A 22889-nucleotide genomic window follows, 5' to 3' on the forward strand; every position below is an offset into this window, starting at 1 on the left:
CTGCGTAGATATAACTCAGAAATATGCAAGGCAAGGCAGTCTTTTTTCTCCAACACCATAAATAAAAAATATGAACAATGCTTGGGTATTATTTTCAGTTGTTAAAAAGCTAACAAATCCCCCCTCACAACTATGCCCTGAGCTTGCTACAATTAGCAAATGCAATGAGTTTGCATCCTTTTTTAAGGGGAAAATTGATAAAATCAGGCAGAATATTTCATCTCAAACACAAAAGGCAAACCCTGAACCACCTATAAAGACAGGCACAATTAATGTCATGTCAGAGTTTATTTTAATTGACTCTGAAACTCTGGAAAAAACTCTTCCAGATACTCTGCCCACCAACCTCTTTAGATACTCTGCCCACCAACTTTTTAAAATCTGTTCTTCACCTCTTGAAAGCTGATCTGCTTCAAATCATCAACACATCATTGCAGACTGGCTCCTTCCCTAAATCACTGAAAACAGCTGTTGTCAAGCCCCTGCTTAAGAAAAATGTGGATGCCGCTATCTTAAACAACTACAGGCCAATATCCAACTTACCATTCATTGGCAAAGTCATGGAAAAAATAGTGTTAAGTCAACTAACCACATTTCTGACGCTAAATAATTACTTTGATATTTTCCAATCAGGTTTCCGCTCTAATCACAGTACTGAAACAGCTCTAATTAAGGTTATAAATGACCTACGTATAAATACTGATGCAGGAAAAACATCAGTCCTTGTAATGCTGGACATTAGTGCAGCATTTGACACTGTTGATCACAAAATACTGATACACAGACTTGAACACTGGGTTGGTTTATCAGGTGCCGTTATAAATTGGATAACTTCATTTTTACAAGATAGAAGTTTTTTGTGGCCATTGGCAACTGTGCCTCAACACAGGCAGCCATGACTTGTGGTGTCCCCCAAGGCTCCATCCTGGGGACACTGTTGTTCAACCTCTACATGCTCCCACTTGGAACAATCATGAGGAATAACCTGATATCCTACCATAGTTATGCTGACGACACCCAGCTTTACTTAGCACTATCCCCAAATGACTATGGTCCCCTTGAATCCCTCTGTCATTGTATTGAAGAGATATACAACTGGATGTCTCTGAATTTCCTTCAGCTAAACAAAGATAAAACTGAGGTGATCATATTTGGTAAAAAAGAGGAAAGACATAAAATAGCAGACTTTCTTGATCCAAAGGGTTTCGAGGCAAAATAAGTTGTGAGAAATCTTGGGATTTTAATTGACAGCTATCTACATTTTAATAGCCATATAAAAGCTATTACTAAATCAGCATTTTACCACCTAAAAAATATTGCTAAACTGAGGGATTTTATGTCTAAAGGCGATCTGGAGATACTCATTCATGCCTTTATCTCCAGTAGGCTTGACTATTGCAATGGCCTTTTTACAGGCCTTGCTAAAAAATCCATCAAGCAACTTCAATTAAAAAAATTCAAAATGCGGCAGCCAGAATTCTCACAAAAACAAAAAGAACCCACCATATTACCCCAATACTAAAGTCCCTACACTGGCTCCCAGTATATCACAGAATCAATTTCAAAGTTCTGCTGCTGGTTTTCAAATCTTTAAATGGGATGGGAGTCCGGGACCTGTCTATCTATCTGACTTGCTTCAGCAATACGTACCATCAAGACCACTTAGATCACAGGAACATAATTTGCTAATAAAACCAGCGGTCGGATCAAAACAAGGGGAAGCGGCTTTCAGCTTTCATGCAGTGCGTCTATGGAATTCACTTCCTGAACACATAAAAAGTGCCTCAACTGTTCCCAGTTTTAAAACTAGACTTAAGATTGAACTGTTTTTAATTGCCTTTTCCTAACTGCCGACTTGCTCTCTGTTTTATGCCCTCTTACCTATTTTTAAATGTATGCCTATCAGCACTTTTAACATCCCTCTGATATCTTACTTTATATATTTATTTGTATTTATTTGTATTTTTACACTGTTTATTTTATGCTTACACCTGCCTGTTTTGCTGCTGTCTGTTTGTTTTTATTATTGCACTCTACTGTATTTCTGGGGGGGGGTTCATGTTTTTATTACTGTTATCATATTTTTTGTTAAGCACATTGAGTTGCACTTGTGTATGAAATGGGCTTTATAAATAAACTTTACCTTTACCTTTACCTTCAGAAGGGATACAGCTGATATTGTTGTATCGACAGTCCCAATGGTCCTTGATAAGGTCCTATATCCTTGAAAAGGTTACAGTGCTCCTTGAAGTGTGGTCCGTGTAGGTGTTCTGTGTGTCCCTGAGGTGGCCCTAGTTGTAACCCACTCAGGATCCACAGAGTACTCAAGTACAGGAACAGTACTCAAGTACAGGACCAGTCTCTAAGTCACCCACCAAATGCTCCTCTCCACCCTGGCTGAACTTTGCATCACTGACTCAGCTCTAACCTGGTTCACATCATACCTGACAAATCGCATCTTTCAGGTCACATGGAATGGCTCTATGTCCAAACCCTGTTCTCTGGACACGGGTGTCCCTCAAGGCTCAGTACTAGGACCACTTCTGTTCTCACTATACACCGGATCACTAGGCTCTGTAATCACATAGATTCTCCTACCATTGTTACACAGATGATATTCAGCTATTCCTCTCTTTTCCCCCAACCTCCGACACTCACATTGCAACTCGCATCTTGGACTGGCAGACATCTCCGTCTGGACAACTGCACATCACCTCAAGCTTAACCTGAATAAAACCGAACTCCTCTTCATCCCGGGGAAAGACTGCCCTCGTATGGACCTGTCTGTCACTGTTGAGGGCATCACAGTATTGCCGTCGTCAACTGCGAGGAACCTGGGTGTAATCCTCGATGACCAACTACAATATCCGCAGGATTCAGACTTTCCTCACAAAGGATGCAACGCAACTCCTGGTCCCGCCTTGACTACTGCAACTCTCTCCTGGCTGGACTCCCGGCCTCGGCGATAAACCATTGCAGCGTATCTAGAACGCTGCAGCACGCCTTGTCTTCAATCTACCCAAATTCTCCCATGTGACCCCCCTCCTCCGTGACCTCCGCTGGCTCCCTGTTGCAGCACGCATCCAATTCAAGACGATGGCACTGGCCTTCGAGGCCATCAATGGAACGGCACCCATCTACCTTCAAACACTGGTCAAACCACACGCCCCGAAGCGAGCACTTCGCTCCTCTACTTCTAAAGGTAAGTCTGGAGGAGGGGTTTAAGGAGTAACTTGCAGACACAATGAGCAACAGGAGCCACAGTGTACTGGTAAATTAAATATATTGATTGATATACTTGTTGTGTGTGAAAGACTGACACGCACACGTGTTGCTTCAGAACATACACTGCCTTTCTTTACTTCAGTCTCATGTGTAGATCAACTGTTTCTACAATGCGCGCGCATTACACGTCACGTCGCATCCCATAATAATCACAGTCTCTTAAAGGAACCGTAACCACTATTTAGCAACATACAGCAAACCCATGTATCACAGTGTGACCATGTTATTAGAACATAACATTTTCCTCCCCCCACGAAAAGCAAACAGCATACCACCCCAACTAACAACCAACCCAAACATTCGGCAAGAAAACTGAACATCTAATCAAGATATCAAAATGTACTAGGCAAGAATCTGTGAAGACAACCGCTAGACTAAGCATGGTAATAATTCGTGACATAGTCCTGCAAGGCAACAGGCCGAGCCCTGGCCCGCACCGGCCTCGGGTCCGGCACCACAACCTCCTGGCGTAGTGCTGCGGGGGGTGGGACCGGGGCCGGGGGTGGGCCCGGATCAGTGGCCATGTTGTAGGGGAATGGTGACTGGGCTTGTGCCGTGGCCAAGTGCTCAGAGAGGGGTGCTGGGACTTTCCTCAGCCTACTAGCATGCCACCGTGATCCGTCGTCGAGCAGAAATGTGGCGGGGCCAAGAAGGCAACTGATCTGTCTGGGTTGGGACCAGAACGAGGCCAACTAGTTGTGTCGCTGCGGCCGTCGAGCCCTGACCCAGTCTGAGACCTGAAGGGACGGTGGCCTTGCCCTGCACTTCTTGTCCACCCTTTCCCTCGTCTTCTGCTGCCGTGCAGCAACAGTCCCTCGGATTCGGGCCAGGGAGGGCATGGGAAAGTCACTATTTGGTGCTCGGAGCCTGTGTAATGGCAGTCCCAATTCTCGTCCGAGCATCAGAAACGCTGGTGACACAAGCGTGGTGGAGTGATGGCTCGCTCTGTAGTGCAGCAAGGTCTGGTTGAGTGCCTCCTCGAATGCACAGCCTTGGGCCAGGTGTGCACGAATCCCGTTCTTCAGTGTTGCATTAAAACGCTCTACTCCACCGTTGGCCTGTGGGTGGTAAAAAGCGGTTCGGATGTGCTTGACACCCCTGCTGGCAAGAAAGTCAGAGAACTCCGCAGATGTCATCTGCGGGCCATTATCTGTTGTTATGGCCCGAGGCACGCCCCAGCGGGCAAAGAGGCCATCCAGTATCCGAACCATGACGTGCGACGTCACCGTCCCCACTGGCACAACCTCCGGCCACTTAGAGTGGAGGTCATAAACGACCACCAGGAAGCGCTGGTGGTGGGGAACACCACGGCCATGGATTTCCCCACAGATGTCCAGCTGTACATGTTCCCAGGGACGTGAAGGCCAGGGGAGCGGTTGCAGGGGAGGGGTTGAAGGGGGGTCCGGTTTTCCCACTGAGGAGGCACGCTGAGCAGTCCTGGACCAGATGTTCAATATCGCGGTCGATGGCTGGCCACCACACCAACTCACGGCACCGCTGCTTGAGTTTCACGATTCCCAGGTGACCCTCATGTGCCATTGAAAGGACACGTGCACGCAAAGTGTTTGGGACGACGGTGCAGAGCCCCCTCGAGACACACGTGTCTGCCCAGCAGGAGAGCTCATCTTTCACCCGAGCAAACGGTTTCAACTCTTCTGGGATGTGGGACGGCCAGCCGTTTCTGATGTAGGTGCACAGCTTGGATAGTATCGGGTCTCGTCCTGATTCAGTGTTCAGTTCCTCCAGTGTGACTACTGGCTGCAATGGTGCATAGAGCGCTTGGATGAGAGCTGGTTCTTCATCGTGTGATGGTACAGAAGGGTTTGGGGCTGCGATGGAGCGAGAAAGGAGATCTGCCACCACGTTTTCCCTGCCCGGCGTGAAGATGAGGTCATAATAGTACTGGCGGAGGCGTTCCGCCCAGCGATGGAGTCGGAGAGGCTTGTGTCCCGAACCTGACGTGGAGAGCACTGTTGTGAGGGCCTGGTGGTCCGTCCTGATGGTGAAATGACGGCCATAGACATACATGTGCCACCTCTCGCACGCCCACACACAGGCCAATGCTTCACGTTCACCCACGGAGTACCGCTGCTCAGTGGGTGTCAGGGCCCGAGATGCGAAGGCGATTGGCCTCTCCGTGCCGTCATGAAGCTGCGACAGGACAGCTCCAACTGCAGCAGTGGAGGCGTCGCAGGTGATGAAGGTTGGGCTTGAGAGGCTGAAATGGGCGAGGACAGGAGGTGAGGTTAATTGTTTTTTCAGCATGGAAAATGACTCAGAGCACTGTGGTGACCAAGCCCACGGCTCCTCCTTTTTCAGGAGCTGGCAGAGGGGTGCTGTCGTTTGTGAGTAGTTGGGCAGGAAACGCAAATAATAAGCCGTCATTCCTAGGAACGATGCAACCTGTGTGATGGAGGTTGGTTCAGGGATGCGTTGTATTGCGTCAACGTTGGAGGAGAGAGGTGCAATGCCATCAGCTGAGAGGCGGAATCCAATAAAGTCCACAGTCGGTACTGAGAAGAGACATTTCTCCCCGTTCAGTGTCAGGTGATGTTTGGTGAGGGCCACAAACACTCTGTGTAAGCGGGCATCGTGGGTGGCTTGGTCTGGCCCATGCACCACAATGTCGTCCAGGTAAACTGCTGTCCCCGGGACCCCAGCGAAAATTGTAGACATGACCTTTTGGAAGCAGCAGGGGGCAGAGCTAAGAACGGCATGCGTGTGTACCTGAACACCCCAGCGTGTGTCACAAATGCTGTCAGGTCCCGGCTGGCCGGGTGAAGGGGAACTTGCAGGTAGCCCTGGCGTAAATCCAACTTTGTGAAGACCGTTGATCCATGGAAAAGAGAGGTGAGCTCCTCAGCTGTAGGTAAAGGATATTTGTCTGGAATGATAGCTTTGTTGACCTGTCGCAGATCCACACAGACCCGGAGGCCCCCTGACTTTTTCTGTGCGACCACCAGGTTTGAGATCCAAGGTGCTGCATTTATTGGCTCGATGATGCCCTCTTCTAGCAGGGAGGTGAGCTCTGCAGTGACGCCCTCCCGGAAGGTGAGTGGCAGGCGCCTGAGGGGCTGCATAACTGGTGTCACGGCAGGGTCAACCAGGGGCCGATGAGTGAATGCTGTCAAGCGGCCCAGGCCGTCGAACAGCGCTGGCCACTGCTGGTGCATCGTTGGGGAGACCTGCATTATAGCTCTTCCACTATTGTCCATCAGAGAGAAGCCCAGTGCAATGAAGAGATCGAGGCCAAGAAGGTTGGTTCCCCGCTGTGCCACATGAAAAGGGAAGGAGGGAAGGTGCGTCGTACCATAGCGGACAGGCAGGTCAATTGTGCCCACAATCTCAATGGCAGAATTTGCATATCCCCGCAAGCTTGTGGATGGGGGTCCCAGTGGCATGCGGGAAAATAATTTCCTGTATGTGGCCAAATTGAGGAGCGACGCTGCAGCCGCAGTGTCCAGGATGAGTGGCACGCTTACCTCCCCCAGCTGCACTGTGCAAGTTTTGAATGATACTCGTGTAGAACGGATATTACTAATTTCTGTGTGTCCGGAAGTGGGCTGGGGAAGCCTGTGCTGCTGTGCTTCATTGGTTGGAGCTGAACGACAGACTTTAGCAAAGTGGTTTAATTTAGAACAGTTTCTGCAAACCTGTCCACGGGCAGGGCACTGTGATGCTCTTGTAGCATGAGAACTGGATCCACAGTTGCCGCAATTGCGTCTGGAGCCCACAGTGGGGCGCTGTCTATTCATTTGTTGCACAGGCAGGCTGTCATCGCAATCAGTGGACGGGGAAAACTGTAACGTTTCTGCGCGCTGCAGCTGTTGTGCTAACGCTGTGTGGTGAGCAGGGCTGGTCAGCAGAGTAGAGCATTCTAGAGCACATTCCACTTGCAACGCTATTTTGATTGCATCAGTCAGTGTCAAATCATCAGGTTCCATAAGCAGTTTTTCCCGTGTCTTGTCACATGACGTGCCTTCTATCAGCTGGTCTCTGATCATTTGGTCATGCAATGCTCCATACTCACAGGCTCGTGCCAGCTCACGTAGGTCAGCTACAAAAGTCTGTATGGACTCGCCGGGTCGTTGGTGGCGCTTCCTGAGTCTGTACCGCCGTATCAGGACACGTTGTTTCCCAGAGAAATGGTCCGTCAGCAGCTTGACTGTATCCTCGAAAGTTGTTGCTGAGCCGAGCGCTCCAAGAACACGCTGGCCCTCGGTACCGAGGCAGTGGACGAGGATAGTGGTCTTTCGCTTGTCGGGAAGCTCGTCGTCTGAGAATCCGAGCGCATCAACATAGGCATTAAAACCTGTCAGCCACCGTGTCCATGGCACTGCGGGTTCCCCGGGCACCGCGAGAAACACTTCGGGTGGGGGAAGGCTAAATCCAGCCATCCTTGTCGCCAAATGTTGTGTGTGAAAGACTGACACGCACACGTGTTGCTTCAGAACATACACTGCCTTTCTTTACTTCAGTCTCATGTGTAGATCAACTGTTTCTACAATGCGCGCGCATTACACGTCACGTCGCATCCCATAATAATCACACAGTCTCTTAAAGGAACCGTAACCACTATTTAGCAACATACAGCAAACCCATGTATCACAGTGTGACCATGTTATTAGAACATAACAATACTACATTGATGATTGCTGCAATAACAAACATAAAAAATATCTGCTTTAACAGTGCATCACAGTCTCATAATACACAACTCTCTGGTTACATAATAGATTCAATTCAATTCAATTTTATTTATAGTGTCAAATCACAACAGAAGTCATTTCAGGACACTTAACACATTGAGCAGGACAAGAATACGCTCAAAATTTCAAGAGTCAACACAATTTCAAAGTCCCAACAACACCCAGGGGCAAGCGTTACAGCGACAGTGGCGAGAAAAAACTGCCTTAATAGGCTTTTAGGCAGAAATCTCGTGCAGCCCAGGCCCTTGGGTTCCAATTGCATTTGGTGTTGGTAGTATGGTAGTAGTAGCATTAACAGTAGTGGTGGTATTAACAGAAGCAATAGTATCAACAGTAGTAGCAGTGGCAGCAGGCACAGCCACGCCGAGATGGATCCATCCCAACCACGTTGCCGTAGACCAAAAAGCAGGAGTAGTTGAGCAGTCACACAGTGGGCAGGTGGAGCTACAATGTGGTGTTTCCAGCGTCAGGCCAGTTAGCAGTCTGCATCAGTCCGGACCTCAGTGGACTCTGCTGGACCAGAAAGCATAGCAAGACTTCAAGTTAGTGACAGTAGAGATGCTGATTTTAGTCAATTACTTTAATTAAAAATACTGGCGGTAAGAGGCAAACAAGACCACAACATCGGTGCAGTCCGGATCAGGTTCCACCACGGTCCAGGGAGACCTGCTAGGCAAGAGAGCACAGGGACTCCGGGGGAACATACACAGAGAGAGCGCACGAGAGAGAGAGCGAGAGAGAGAGAGAGAGAGAGAGAGAGAGAGAGAGAGAGGCTCAGTGTGTCACTATAATCCCCCAGCAGTCTAGGCCTATAGCAGCTTAACCAAGAGCTGGCTCAGGGCAAACCTGAGCCAGCCCTAGCTATAAGCGGTGTCAAAGAGAGGTTTTAAGCCTACTCTTAAATGTGGGAACAGTGTCTGCCTCACGAACCAGAACCGGAAGACGGTTCCACAGAAGAGGAGCTTGATGGCTGAAAGCTCTGGCCCCTGTTCTAATTTTGGAGACTTTAGGAACTACAAGTAACCCTTTATTCTGAGAGCGTAGTGCTCTAGGAGGACAGTAGGGTTTAATGAGCTCTTTAAGATATGATGGTGCCTGTCCATTAAGAGCCTTGTAAGTGAGGAGAAGGATTTTAAATTCTATTCTGGATTTTACTGGGAGCCAGTGCAGAGAAGCTAATACAGGATAAATGTGATCCCTTCTTCTGGTTTTAGTCAGAACACGAGCTGCAGCATTCTGGACCAGCTGGAGAGATTTAAGAGATTTATTAGAGCAGCCTGATAATAAAGAATTACAATAGTCCAGCCTTGAGGTAACAAATGCATGGACGAGTTTTTCTGCATCTTTTTGAGACAGCATTGGCCTAATTTTAGTAATGTTACGCAGGTGAAAGTAGGCTGTCCTCGTAGTTTGTTTAATATGCGAGTCAAAGGACAGGTCCTGATCAAAGATAACTCCAAGGTTTCTTACAGTAGCATTTGAGGCGATGGCAATCCCATCAATAGTCGCTATATCTTTAGACAGCGAGCTTCGGAGGAGTTTAGGCCCAAGTACAATAACTTCCGTTTTATCAGAGTTTAACATCAGGAAATTGCAGGTCATCCAGGATTTTATGTCATCAACACATGCCTGGAGTTTAACTAGCTGATTGGTTTCTTCAGGCTTGATCGATAGATATAACTGAGTATCATCAGCATACAATGGAAGTTTATAGAGTGTCCTCTAATAATGTTGCCTAAAGGAAGCATATATAAGTTGAAAAGAATTGGTCCGAGCACAGACGCTTGAGGAACACCGTATTTAACTTCAGTGTGCCTGGAGGATTTTTCATTGACATGCACAAACTGAGATCGATTGGATAAATAGGACTTAAACCAGCTTAATGCGGTTCCTTTGATGCCAATTAATTTTTTCAGATTAGAATCTCATGGTTAATGGTGTCAAATGCAGCACTAAGATCTAGCAGAACAAGTACAGAAACCAGTCCTTTGTCAGAAGCAATAAGAAGGTCATTTGTAATTTTCACCAGAGCTGTCTCTGTACTATGATGTACTCTAAATCCTGACTGGAAGTCCTCAAGTAGACTGTTATTGTTGAGAAAGTCACACAGCTGATTGGCGACTACTTTCTCAAGGATCTTAGAGAGAAAAGGAAGATTTGATATTGGTCTGTAGTTTGATAAAACCCCTGGATCTAGAGTAGGCTTCTTAAGAAGAGGTTTAATTACAGCTACTTTAAATGACTGTGGCACATAGCCTGTTAATAAAGACACATTGATCATATCTAATAGCGACGCGCTAACTAAGGGTAAGACTTCTTTCAGTAGCCTGGTTGGTATCGGGTCTAGGAGACAGGTTGAAGGTTGAAGAAGAGATCATTGACGTTAGTTGGTTTAGGTTGATTGGAGAAAAGCAGTCTAAATATATATCAGGTCTTAATGCTAGTTCTAAAACTCCTGAGTTTGAGGGTAATGCGGTTCCAATTGAAGGCAAGATGCAAGTAATTTTGTTGCGGATTGCTAGAATTTTATCATTAAAAAAGTTCATAAAGTCGTTACTACTAAGATCTCTAGGAATGCATGGCTCAGTAGAGCTGTGACTCTTTGTCAGCCTGGCTACACTACTGAAAAGAAATCTAGGGTTGTTTTTATTTTCCTCTATTAAAGATGAGTAGTAGGCTGCTCTGGCATTACGGAGAGCCTTCTTTTATGTTTTAAGACAGTTCTGCCAGACTAGGCGGGATTCTTCCAGTTTGGTGGAGCACCAGATGGTTTCAAGTTTACGCAATTTTTGTTTTAATTTATGAGTTTGGGAGTTATACCAGGGAGCTAACTTCCTATGCTTTATAGTTTTCTGTTTTAGCGGAGCAACAGAGTCGAGAGTCGTTCGCAGTAGGCTTCCAGATTCATCTATAAGAGAATCGATCTGGGATTTCACTTCATTAAGTCATGGAAGTGAGTAGTAGCACCGAGAGTAGTAGCTTTTTCCTAGAGGAGCGAAGTCCAGCAGCAATAAGTCAAAGGTTATCAAGTAATGGTCAGATAATGAAGAATTTTGAGGAAAGATTATTAAGTTTTCGATTTCAACGCCATAAGATAAGACGAGGTCGAGAGTGTGGCTATGACAGTAAGTTGGTTTCTGTACACTCTGACTGAAGCCAATAGAATCTATTAAGGAAGTAAATGCTACACTAAGGCTGTCATTTACAACGTCCACATGGACATTAAAATCCCCCACAATAATTACTTCATCTGATTTAAGGACTAAACTTGATAGCAACTCATAGAATTCAGATAGGAATTCAGAGTATGGACCAGGAGCACGATACACAATAACAAACAGAATTGGCTGCATTGTTTTCCAGTTTGGGTGCGAAAGGCTGAGAATCAGACTCTCAAATGAGTTATAATTTAGTTTTGGTTTCAGATTGATTGACAGGCTTGAAACAAAAATGGCTGCAACTTCTCCTCCACGTCTGCTGCCTCGAGATATATGAGTATTAATATGGCTGGGAGGACTAGCTTCGTTTAAGCAAACATAGTCTTCATCACACAGCCAGGTTTCAGTCAGGCAGAATAAATCAATATGATTATCTGATATTAAGTCATTGACTAATACTGCTTTAGATGAGAGAGATCTAGGGCCCTAGTTTCGTAGACCAGGCGCAGTCAGCACTCAGCGCACCTGCGCCACGCCGACGGGGTGTGTCCACCTGGACTTTGCAAGTTTCGTGCACCGCGCAGGCTAGCGCAGGCACGCCTCCCGTCTCGCCCACCTGCGCAAGTGGGAAAGAGGGAGGAGAAGAAGGCGTGAGTGGGAGACGAGGAGGAGACGAGGCGTGGACTGGGATTAATACAGCCGATTCAGATCTTCACCAATGAGCTCCTCTCCTCACCTTTAATGCGTTAGGGGAGGTTCAGTGCAAGTTCCGTCACTTGACAACCCGATGACAGAAGCAGCGCCGCAGCTCCCACCACGCGCATCACGCGCTGTGCGTGCGTATCATAATAATAACAATGCCGATATTATAAAAAACAGGAGAGAGAGAGGGAGATGTTTTGGTCCGAGAGGCTGAGTTTCCGTTACGCGTGCCATCCGCCTTTGATCTGACGTCAGATGTGACGGGACAATCTATAGAGATATAAATTCACGTGTTGATTCAATTAGTTGCATTAAATAGTGTTTGTTGTGATTTTTTATTGCATTTAAATGTGCCTGGAACTGTGGAAACCTGCCTGTGAGGTCTCGATGACGTGTGCGCACTGCGCGCCGGTCAGCCAAACTTCCACTCCGCCAGCTGTGATTCGCCTTGAATGATTGGACTTTATTTGCGCCTTGCGCCTTACGCCAAAAGTAGACCATGTTGGAGCTGGCGGGCTTTCGGCGAAGTCTCGGCGAGGCTTTTTGCCACGAAACTTCCGCTACGCCAAGCAGAATCTGTGACGCCTCCCCCTGCTGCGCCGCCACACCCATCTTGGCGCAGGCGATCCACCAAACTGCCTAACTGACCGTGCGCAAGGCTGCGCGGGTCGAAAATTGCATTACGCCAGCTCCGCCACCCTCCGCCGCCCTGCGCTGCGCCATGAAACTAGGGCCCCTAATGTTTAAGAGTCCACATTTAATTCTCTTATTTTGTTTTACTACATCGGAAATGCTAATTTTTATTAGGTTTTCATGTGAAATCTCTCTTCTGTTGGACCAAATTAATTTGGTTCGTCGGGGGACAGACACCGTTCTTATGAGGTTTTGGTTTTGGGTGGGTGACTGCTCTAAAGGAGGCGCAGAGAAGTGTGTAAGACTGCAACTCTGATTCCTGGTCTCAACACTGGTTTGTCATGTTTTAGGACTACCAATGAGATCAGCGATGTTTCTAGATAGGAGAGCAGCTCCATCCAAAGTGGGGTGGATGCCATCTCTCCTGATCAGACCAGGTTTTCCCCAGAAAGGCTGCCAATTATTAACGAAGCCCACATCGTTATCTGGACACCACCTCGACAGCCAGCGGTGGAAAGATGACATGCGGCTATACATGTCATCACTAGTAAAGTTTGGCAGGGGACCAGAGAAAACTATGGAGTCCAACATCGTTTTTGCATATTCGCACACCGAGCCAACATTCATTTTAGTGACCTCCGATTGGCGTAATCGGGTGTCATAAACGCCGACGTGAATAACAATCTTACTGTATTTATGTTTATCCTTAGCCAGCAGTTTCAATTGAGCTTCGATGGCGCCCGCTCTGGTCCCTGGGACACATTTGACTATGGTCGCTGGTGTCGCTATTTTCACGTGTCTCACTATGGAGCTGCCAATGACCATAGTTGGCTTCTCAGCTGGTGTGTCGCTGAGTGGGGAAAAACGATTAGACATGTGAACATGGTGGTTAACCGTGGGTTTCGGTTTAGAACTATGCCTCCTTCGGACATTCACCCAGCCTCCCGGCTGCTCGGGGTTTGCCGAGGGACGGCTAGCTGCTACGCTATGTCGGTCCGCACCGTGTACAGCTAGCATCAGCTGGCTGGTTACAGCGGCACCCGACGGAGGATTGTTGGTGCGGAGCCGCGCTTCCAAATCATTTATCCTCGCCTCCAAAGCACTACATTTATTACATGTACCGTTATCAGTAAAGGAGGCAGAGTAGTAGCTCTAGACCAACTCCGGTCCTGGAGAGCCCCCGTCCTGCATGTTTTAGGTTTCTCCCTGCTCTTACACACCTGATTCTAATGATGCGCTCGTTAGCAAGCAACTGAAGCTTGTCACAGGTTTGAAAATCGTTCGAATCAGGTGTGTTAGAGTAGGGAGAAACCTAAAACATGCAGGACAGGGGCTCTCCAGGACCGGGGTTGGTCACCCCTGCTCTAGACACACCGGGCAGGAACTAGAGAAGGAGGACAGGGAAAGAGAGAAGTCATCGTAGCCGCTAGGCTAGCTGTCTCGCTAAAGTAGCTAGCAGAGATAGCGCGTAAACAACAGCAAATTTAGCGAGGCAACTCAGAGAGTGAGCGATGTGTCTGCTGAAGCAGGGATAGCGTGTGCTTAGTTTAAACTTGGCGGTAGTTAGCCGCTGAACAGGGAAACTACGTTAAATTAACAGAGTTAGGCTAGAGAGAAAAACACAGCCTGTAGCGACTATCACAGAGAAACAGGAAATGACGCAAAGCGCTTACCGTCAGAGAAGTCTCGCAAGGATTCAGGTCAGACCTGAGCTAAGCCTTCACTTTCTCCATAATAAAAATGTTTCTTTACTGTTCTAGTTGGTCTGCTCAATAGGATCGTCCGTGTTCATTTGTTCCAAGGAACCAAGTTCCAAGTCGATTTCCAGTTCCAGTGAATTTCAAAACCCTATTTTGAAATTATAATTACAAAGTCATGAAATTCCAATCCTTTATTAGTCAGGCAGATAGGTGCATCCATACATAAGAATTGTGGGTTTATATGTACAAGCATGAAATTTGGCACAGTCATATATAATAGTCTAATGAATAATTCCAGATATGGAGCCACCGCGAAAACGTCCTATGGTAGCCATGGCGGCCATTTTATAAAATGGCAGTTTTGACCGCAAATATGTTTTACCAGACGACACAAATGCTTCATTATGTTCTTATGAAATTACTCTAGATACACATATAGTGCCATCATTTCAATCACCAAATGATCACAACTTCAGGGCTTAAGTTTAAATTTTCAAAATGGGGGGATTCCCCCCTTAAGAGCTCCACATAGGGGGAATTTTTAAAGTTTAGGGGGGATACTACTTGGGAGCTTGCTAATCTTACATTTGGCCCCCAACACTCATTTAAGGGATTCTCATCATTAAATTCCTTATACAAATGTCCTCATGTGCTATTATTTTAACAGTCGTGTACTGCACTCGGTCTTCTGCTTTATCTTTACTCAGTTGAAAAATGAAGAACAGAAGAAGTCAAACACTTTGTTTTCAATGAATTCATTAACTTTTAATCCTTTTACATTTTTGCATTAGCCTACTGAAAGCTCATGGAAATAATTGCCAAGAACAGCACATGGGTCGTGTACAACTTTTGAGAGGGAGAGAGCGAGAAGGAACAAGCGTGAAGGGGTTCTGTGTGCCTACGCACGCGCAAAGGCGCGCCTTTGTGTTTGTTGCCACTAGATCAAAGATTGTACAAAGGACAGATGCACCACCGAAATCCGAAGATGGTTTGTCAAGTGAAGTCAATAGACCCGAATTCATACACGCCGTCACGTTCTTATACATTTATCAGACAACAAGGTGAAATTTGTGCGGGATTGATATGCTGGCCTGAGTTGCGGGATATGAAAAAAAAATATTATATATACACACCGGTATATATAATATCCGCCATCCCGCGCTGAAATGTAAGCCCTGATCAGTTACTTAACAACAAATATTTTCCAAATAAGGCTTCAGGTAGAAGTGTCTGTTCCTCAGCTTTCCTTGGTGTTTTGACATACGCGCACTGTCAAGCTCGCGCAGCTGTGTGTGGGATGGGCGTGGGGGACGCTTTGCCATGGCAACGGGGGAAAAAACGTTCAAGCGCCAAACCAGCTGCGAGGATTCCCACTCTAGGTATTATTATTATTATTATTAATTATTATTATTATTATTATTATTATTATTATTATTATTATTATAGCAGCTAGTGAAGTACATTTCTGAAACCAGTTGCTGCCAAAACCTTTGATGATTATGCACTGAAAGTATTCTTGCCATACATACAAGGACACTTGCAAAGAGCCTGTCGTGTGGATATAGTCTGGGACCAGTACTGTAATAACAGCCTGAAATCTCAAGCCAGGGACAAACGTGGGAAAGGCATTCGAAGGAGAGTTGACGGATCCACTGTTCTACCAGGTAATTGGCAGCAGTTCCTGAGAATTGATGCAAACAAAACAGAACTGTTTGCCTTCTTGACAAAACACATCACACATCTTGTATCAGATAAGCAGATAGTCACCACGAATGGTTCAGATGTGACGTGCATTCCCGCACGGGACACCAGTCATCTTGCCCCATGTGACCATGAGGAGGCTGATACACGAATGATGCTACATCTCGCGGATGCAGTCCGTGATGGAATTCAGAAAATTCTTCTGCGTACGGTGGACACAGATGTTGTGGTATTGGCTATGGCAGCAACAACCAAACTCAAAATCAAGGAGCTTTGGGTGGCCTTTGGGACAGGGAAGCACTTCAGGTATATACCAGCACATGAAATTGCAGCATTCCTTGGACCAGATAAGTCACAGGCCCTCCCGATGTTCCATGCATACACAGGGTGTGACACAGTGTCGTCGTTTAATACACGGGGAAAGAAGATAGCCTGGGATACCTGGAAAGCATTTGACGAATTGACGCCAGCCTTAGTTGATCTGTCCACGGGGACAGCAGACATCTCTGATGACATTGTGGCAGTACTTGAACGGTTCACCATTCTTCTCTACGATCGCACCAGCAATCTCCTCAACATAGACGAAGCTCGACAGGCACTCTTCACAAAGAAAGGACGAGCCATGGAAGCTATTCCCCCTACCAGAGGAGTCCTGGTCCAACAAATCAAGAGGGCTGTGTACACGGGTGGGCACTGCTGGGGAAACATGCTCAAGGTTGTTATGGATCTGCCCTCACCTGGGGATTGGGGATGGATCGATCCCCAAAACTGGAAACCCCTGTGGTCCACGCTTCCTGAAGCCAGCACTTCATCAAGGCAACTGATTTGTTGTAACTGCAAAAAGGGTTGCAAGGGACGATGCAAGTGCCAACAAGCTGGTTTGAAATGTACTGCTTTGTGCCAGTGTGGTGGAGAAAATTGTGACGTATAAACAAGATCAAACTGGAACTAACTTGTAACTTACCTTAACAGTGCTTTATTGTTTAATCATTTCACTATCACTAATATTAAATGTTCAGAACCAATTGTTGTCATTTCATAGTGGTTTACCTAAAATAAATATATACTTACCTGTCAACTAGTTAATTTTGTTCTGTAATTTCACTGGAAACATTTAGTCCTGAATTTTAGTCCTGAACAGAGGCTCAAAAAATGTTTGAGTCAGCACGTATTACGCTCCTTGGTGGGTTAATTGACATTGCTTGCAACACAAATGCAAATTGTGGTCATTTAGAGAATACAATTATGGCATATATGTGTATCTAGAGTAATTTCATTGGAACATAATGAAGCATTTGTGTCGTCTGGTAAAACATATTTGGGGTCAAAACGGCCATTTTGTAAAATGGCCGCCATGGCTACCATAGGACGTTTTCGCGGTGGCTCCATATCTGGAATTATTCATTAGACTATTATATATGACTGTGCAAAATTTCATGCTTGTACGTATAAACCCACAATTGTTACACCTATCTGCCTGACTATATGGCCATAATGCACATCAAATACAAACTGTCAAGTTTATACTGTAACACAATAGTGACTTAATAAATGAATTATCTTTTTAATTGTATAGCATCTGGAATATTGTATCCCCTTTTTACACAGTCATGAATTATTTTTTTAGCCTGTTTTTCAACACAAATGATTATATTTAACACGTGAACCAACACATTTGCATGCATTCCTCTTTAAATCATCAACTGAGTAACAGCACATCTTACATTACGGATATCTCACATTTTAACACTTAGCTATGGTTCTGTGCATATGTTCAGTCATTTGGACAATGGCTGTTAAGGAGGGACCAGGTCTCCTTCAGGGACTCCAATGGCTTTCATGGAAAAATTCCAGTTTATTACAAAAAATGGTTATTATGGCTCTCTGGGTTGTGCCACCCCTGTTGTAGAGATTAAGGCCACGTTTACACGTTGCAGGGTATTTAGAAAAATGAATACCCCCCCCCCCCCACACACACACACACACACACACCCACACACACACACACACATCACTGGTCTGGTTATGGTCTGGTTATGTTTAAAATGAAAGAGTTTTAAGATTATAGAAAAATGAAGGATCACAGTGCTACAATGGAGCAAACTGAGCCACTCTGAAGTGATTTGACTACCGATGGTCTCAGCAGGGACCTGGATTCAGAGTACACCTAATAGAGAATCAATAACAACATAAGGTCCACTTCTTTCCACAACCTTTGACGTCACTCTCCTCCAATACAGGACCAAAAGAAAGAAGGCCTGCTTGTTTCTTTTTAATGATGAATTTCTGAAACGTCCTGATTTGTAATATGACGTGGAAATAGCAGAAAAACCTTGTCCCAAAGGTTCCTTAAGTTCAGGTCCTGGGAAGAACCAGCTCAAAGTGAAGAAATACCCTACGTCTACGTTGCTAAAAAAGGAAGTACATCATGAGCTAACAGCAACGATCCGCCCTCCTCTTTTCTTATCTCTGCTCCTTCTGCTCTCAGCCACAGGCGGGAGGATTCAGTATGGAGGGAGGAAGAGGAGGAAGAGGAAGAGGATGTTAAAGCATCTGTTGGATCCTGAAGCAAACTGGAGGGCAGCAGTATGGAAATGACAGCGATAAAACATGTGAAAGCATATCTGAAAATACTGGCTGACTGAGCAACACTTAGTCAACTGGAACCAGATTCAGTTGTTTGCAAACACAAAACTGGCATTTATGGCTAGTCATCACTTTTATTAAAAAAAACACATGTAATTTATTGTTCTAAATGTTAAAACAAATAACCCTCTATTGATAGTATTTGTAACTATGGTATTTTTGGACTGAAAAATCTTAAATTCAGATCATATTAAAAACATGAACCAGTATTGTCTTTAATAACTGAGCTCAATCCTTGTGTACATTATGAATGTGTTGTCATACATTCTGTCTGTTTTCACAGTGTGTAATACCGTTTGGTTGAACAGGTTATGATAACCTCTGCACCAAGATAGTGATAAAAGAGCAGGTTCTAACCTGGAACCAGGTGAGATCATGTGACTGTTTTATGTGATCTATGTTTCCGTGCTGATTTAAATCAGTCCTGAATCAGAAAGGCAGACTTGTTTGCACCGGTTGATACATCAGATGAACATAAACCACAGAGCGGGACCAGCAGCCTGTCTGCCTTATCAGTGCCGTTTCCTTCCAGGACTCGTGTGACCTCCATCACTCCAAGGACTATTTTAAGCCCCCTGGAGGAGAGTCTTGTTTTTTAACTGAAAACACAAAATATGTGAAACCTTCACATTGATTCAAACTTTGTCTGTTTGTTGTCAACCAACTCCACCTGTTTCTGGAGTATCCCGCTAGTTCATTCTTCCCTGCCAATGCTTGAAACACCGCAGTGACCCCAACAAATAAGTGATGTACCCAAAATATATATACACGATAGGGTATAGGGTTTAATATGACGTCGGTCCACCCTTTGCAGCTATAACAGCTTCAACTCTTCTGGAAGGCTTTCCACAAGGTTTAGGAGTGTGTTTATGGGACTTTTTGACCATTTTTCCAGAAGTGTATTTGTGAGGTCACACACTGATGTTGGAGGGAAGGCCTGGCTCTCAGTCTCCACTCTAATTCAGCCCAAAGGTGTTCTATCGGGTTGAGGTCAGGACTCTGTGCAGGCCAGTCAAGTTACCATGAACACCGGGATCAATTACTTCAACTTAGATTGTGATAAATCTTGTTTTGTTTGGCATTTTGTGCAAGACTGGTTTACATACTAAAAGCATCCTGCTCGGTAAAACACTGGTAAAGAGAAAACAGGGTGGAACTTCAAAGCCGATTTCAGTGATCCTGCTAATATTATTAATTTGCAATTTATAAAGAATGAGAGATACAGAGAAACTTGAATATATGTTTTTGGAAGTTTTCATGTCATGATTCAAAATAAATATTAGATTTGAAGAATTTAGTGGGGGAAATAGGTAGACAAGCTCAATTTCTGACATTTGAAAATATTACATTTTTACTATATTTTCTGATTATTTAATCGAAGAACTTTTTTTTCTATTATTTATACATGTGAATGTATTGGAGACATACTGGTGATTTAAACGGAAACAATTCATGCAAATACATGCAAGTGCTCAAATTGAGTGGTGCACCTGAATTATCAAGGTGTTATCAGTACAGTGTCATAGAGACAGATTATAATGCCAGCACACGACTCCATGCCACAATTTATGAATTGACATTTCAATCTTACCTGGATCTTCAACAGGTCGTCAGTTAAAACAGCTCCTCCCACTTTGCAACTCCACTCACTGAGTCACTGCTGATGTCATCCTGATCACCGCCAACAGTCAGCAACAGCAGCAGAGCTCTCGTTTTATCAGCAGTACCCGACATTACGGTAATCTCACTTTAACCATCAGCAGAAGCACCAGACATTATGGTAATTTAATTTTAACCTCAATCTGAATCACCAGACATTACAGAAATCTATACTTCAACCACCATCTTCAGCATCAGACATTACGGTAATCTATACTTCAACCACCATCTTCAGCACCAGACATTACGGTAATCAATACTTCAACCATCATCTTCAGCACCAGTTATGGTAATCTATAGTTCAACCACCATCTTCAGCACCAGACATTACGGTAATCTATACTTCAACCACCATCTTCAGCACCAGACATTACGGTAATCTATACTTCAACCACCATCTTCAGCACCAGACATTACGGTAATCTATACTTCAACCACCATCTTCAGCACCAGACATTACGTTAATCTGAATTTGACCTGTAATGTCTGGTGCTGGAGATGATGATTCAAATTAAATTACTATAATGTCTGGTGCTGCTGCTGATGTTTAAAATTGAATTACCATAATCTCTGGTGCTGCTTCTGATGTTTAAAATGGAATTACCATAATGTCTGGTGCTGCCGCTGATGATTAAAATGGGATCACCGTAATGTCTGGTGCTGCTGCTGACGGTTAATATGGAATTACCATAATGTCTGGTGCTGCTTCTGATGGTTAAAATGGAATTACCATAATGTCTGGTGCTGCCACTGATGGTTAAAATGGGATTACCGTAATGTCTGGTGCTGCTGCTGACGGTTAAAATTGAATTACCATAATGTCTGGTGCTGCTGTTGATGGTTAAAATGGGATTACCGTAATGTCTGGTGCTGAAGATGATGGTTCAAATTAGATTACCGTAATGTCTGGTGCTGGTTCAATGGGTTTTAAAGAACTCTAGCAACATAGTTAGTAGCACTTTAAACTAGCACTCTGGCTGTATTGGTTGTTGTAAAATGTGTGCAGAAAGAGATTAGAATTGAAGAATTTGGTTCAATCCACTGATTGATTAAAACATATTAAACATTTTTTTTTTTTTTTTAACTTCATTTTATTTCTCTATATCAGGTGCAGTCAAATACATTCACATGTTCACAGGTACAGCACAGGTGTAAATGGGGTAGAGATAGTCCATGGATTATGACATCCTAACAATGTCTAGATAGAGTCCATACTTGAAAGTAGGCAGTGAATTTCATTCACTGAGTCAAAGGATGAACATACAGCACACAAACATTCAAGGAAAGAAAACAATAAACAGCAGTAATCACAGTCACATCAGGAATCATTTCATTCAATAAAATATGAGGTAATTGGGGACCATCTATTCAGGAATACGTCCGTTTTAAAGTGCAACCTTGCGGTTATACTTTCCATGAAGTAAACATCCTTAACCTTCTCTCTCCATTGTGTTACTGTGGGGGGCTGCGGCCTCAGCCAGGAGATCGTAATCATCTTCTTAGCTATTAAAAGAAGGACTCTTAGCAATATTCTCTGATTATAGTTTTCTAGATCATCTGGCAATATTCCTAACACAAAACAAGATGGTTTTAAGGGAAGATCTACATCTAAACATTTTTTTATTTCAATTTGTATGTTTAGCCAATATCTTAACAGTTTCGGACAGTCCCAGAATCTATGGGTGTGGTCTCCCACCAGGCCACAGCCCCTCCAGCACTGATCTGAGGTATCCGCAAATCTTGATGTAACGACGGGAGTCCTGAAAAACCTCATCTTAGTTTTCCATTCAAATTCCTTCCAGATAGGGCTATTTGTAATTTTGTGGCCCTCTCTGCATGACAGTTCCCAGCTGTTATCTGGAATGATGGTGTTCATTTCCAGTTCCCATTTTTCTTTCATATCTAAACTATTGTCTGTTAGTTCATCTTGTAGTATCTTATATATATGTGATATGACCTTCTTTTTAATGGTCCCTTTGATTATTAAAATAAAGAAATGCTCTATATTAGAGGGCAAAGTGCATAGTTTGTCCCATTCTTTGTGTTTCTGTAAATAGTGTCTCAGTTGAAGATATTTAAAAAAATCATGGGCTGGAAGGTAATAACTAAGCCATAACTAAGGTAATAACTAAGCCATTCTCTTCCCATCTCTTGATCTCCCAATTTAGATGGAAGAAAGTCCATGTTTTGTGCAATTTTCAACGCTCTAGATGTTGACGCTTGGAAAATTGTATTTATTTTCCAAGCGTTTTGACTCAGGAAGGGAATTGTGTCTAGGGGCATGTTTAGGCAGTCGTTCTGTTCCATCCCAACCCATCTAGTGTCATTGTCTCGAGATAACCATGCAACCAGTGGTCTAAGCTGAGCTGCCCAGTAATATTTTTTCAGGTCAGGTAGATCGAGGCCTCCGTTTTCTTTCGTGCATCGCAATCTTTTCAATCTGATTCTGGTTCGTCTGTTTTGCCAAATAAATTTAGATAACCACTTATTGATTATTTTAAATGTAGCTATGGGCAGAGATTGAAACAAAAAGAGCAGTCTTGGTAATATGTTCATCCGTATCGTTTCCACACGTCCTATCAGGGATAAGGGGAGAACTTCCCATCTAAGATCATTTTTTATTTCGCCCATCAGTTTGCCGTAATTGGCTGTGTACAGCTGTGATGCTTCAGGTGTTATGATGATACCTAAGTATC

This window comes from Eutrigla gurnardus (assembly GCF_963514095.1).
Source record: "Eutrigla gurnardus genome assembly, chromosome: 9".
Lineage (NCBI taxonomy): Eukaryota > Metazoa > Chordata > Actinopteri > Perciformes > Triglidae > Eutrigla > Eutrigla gurnardus.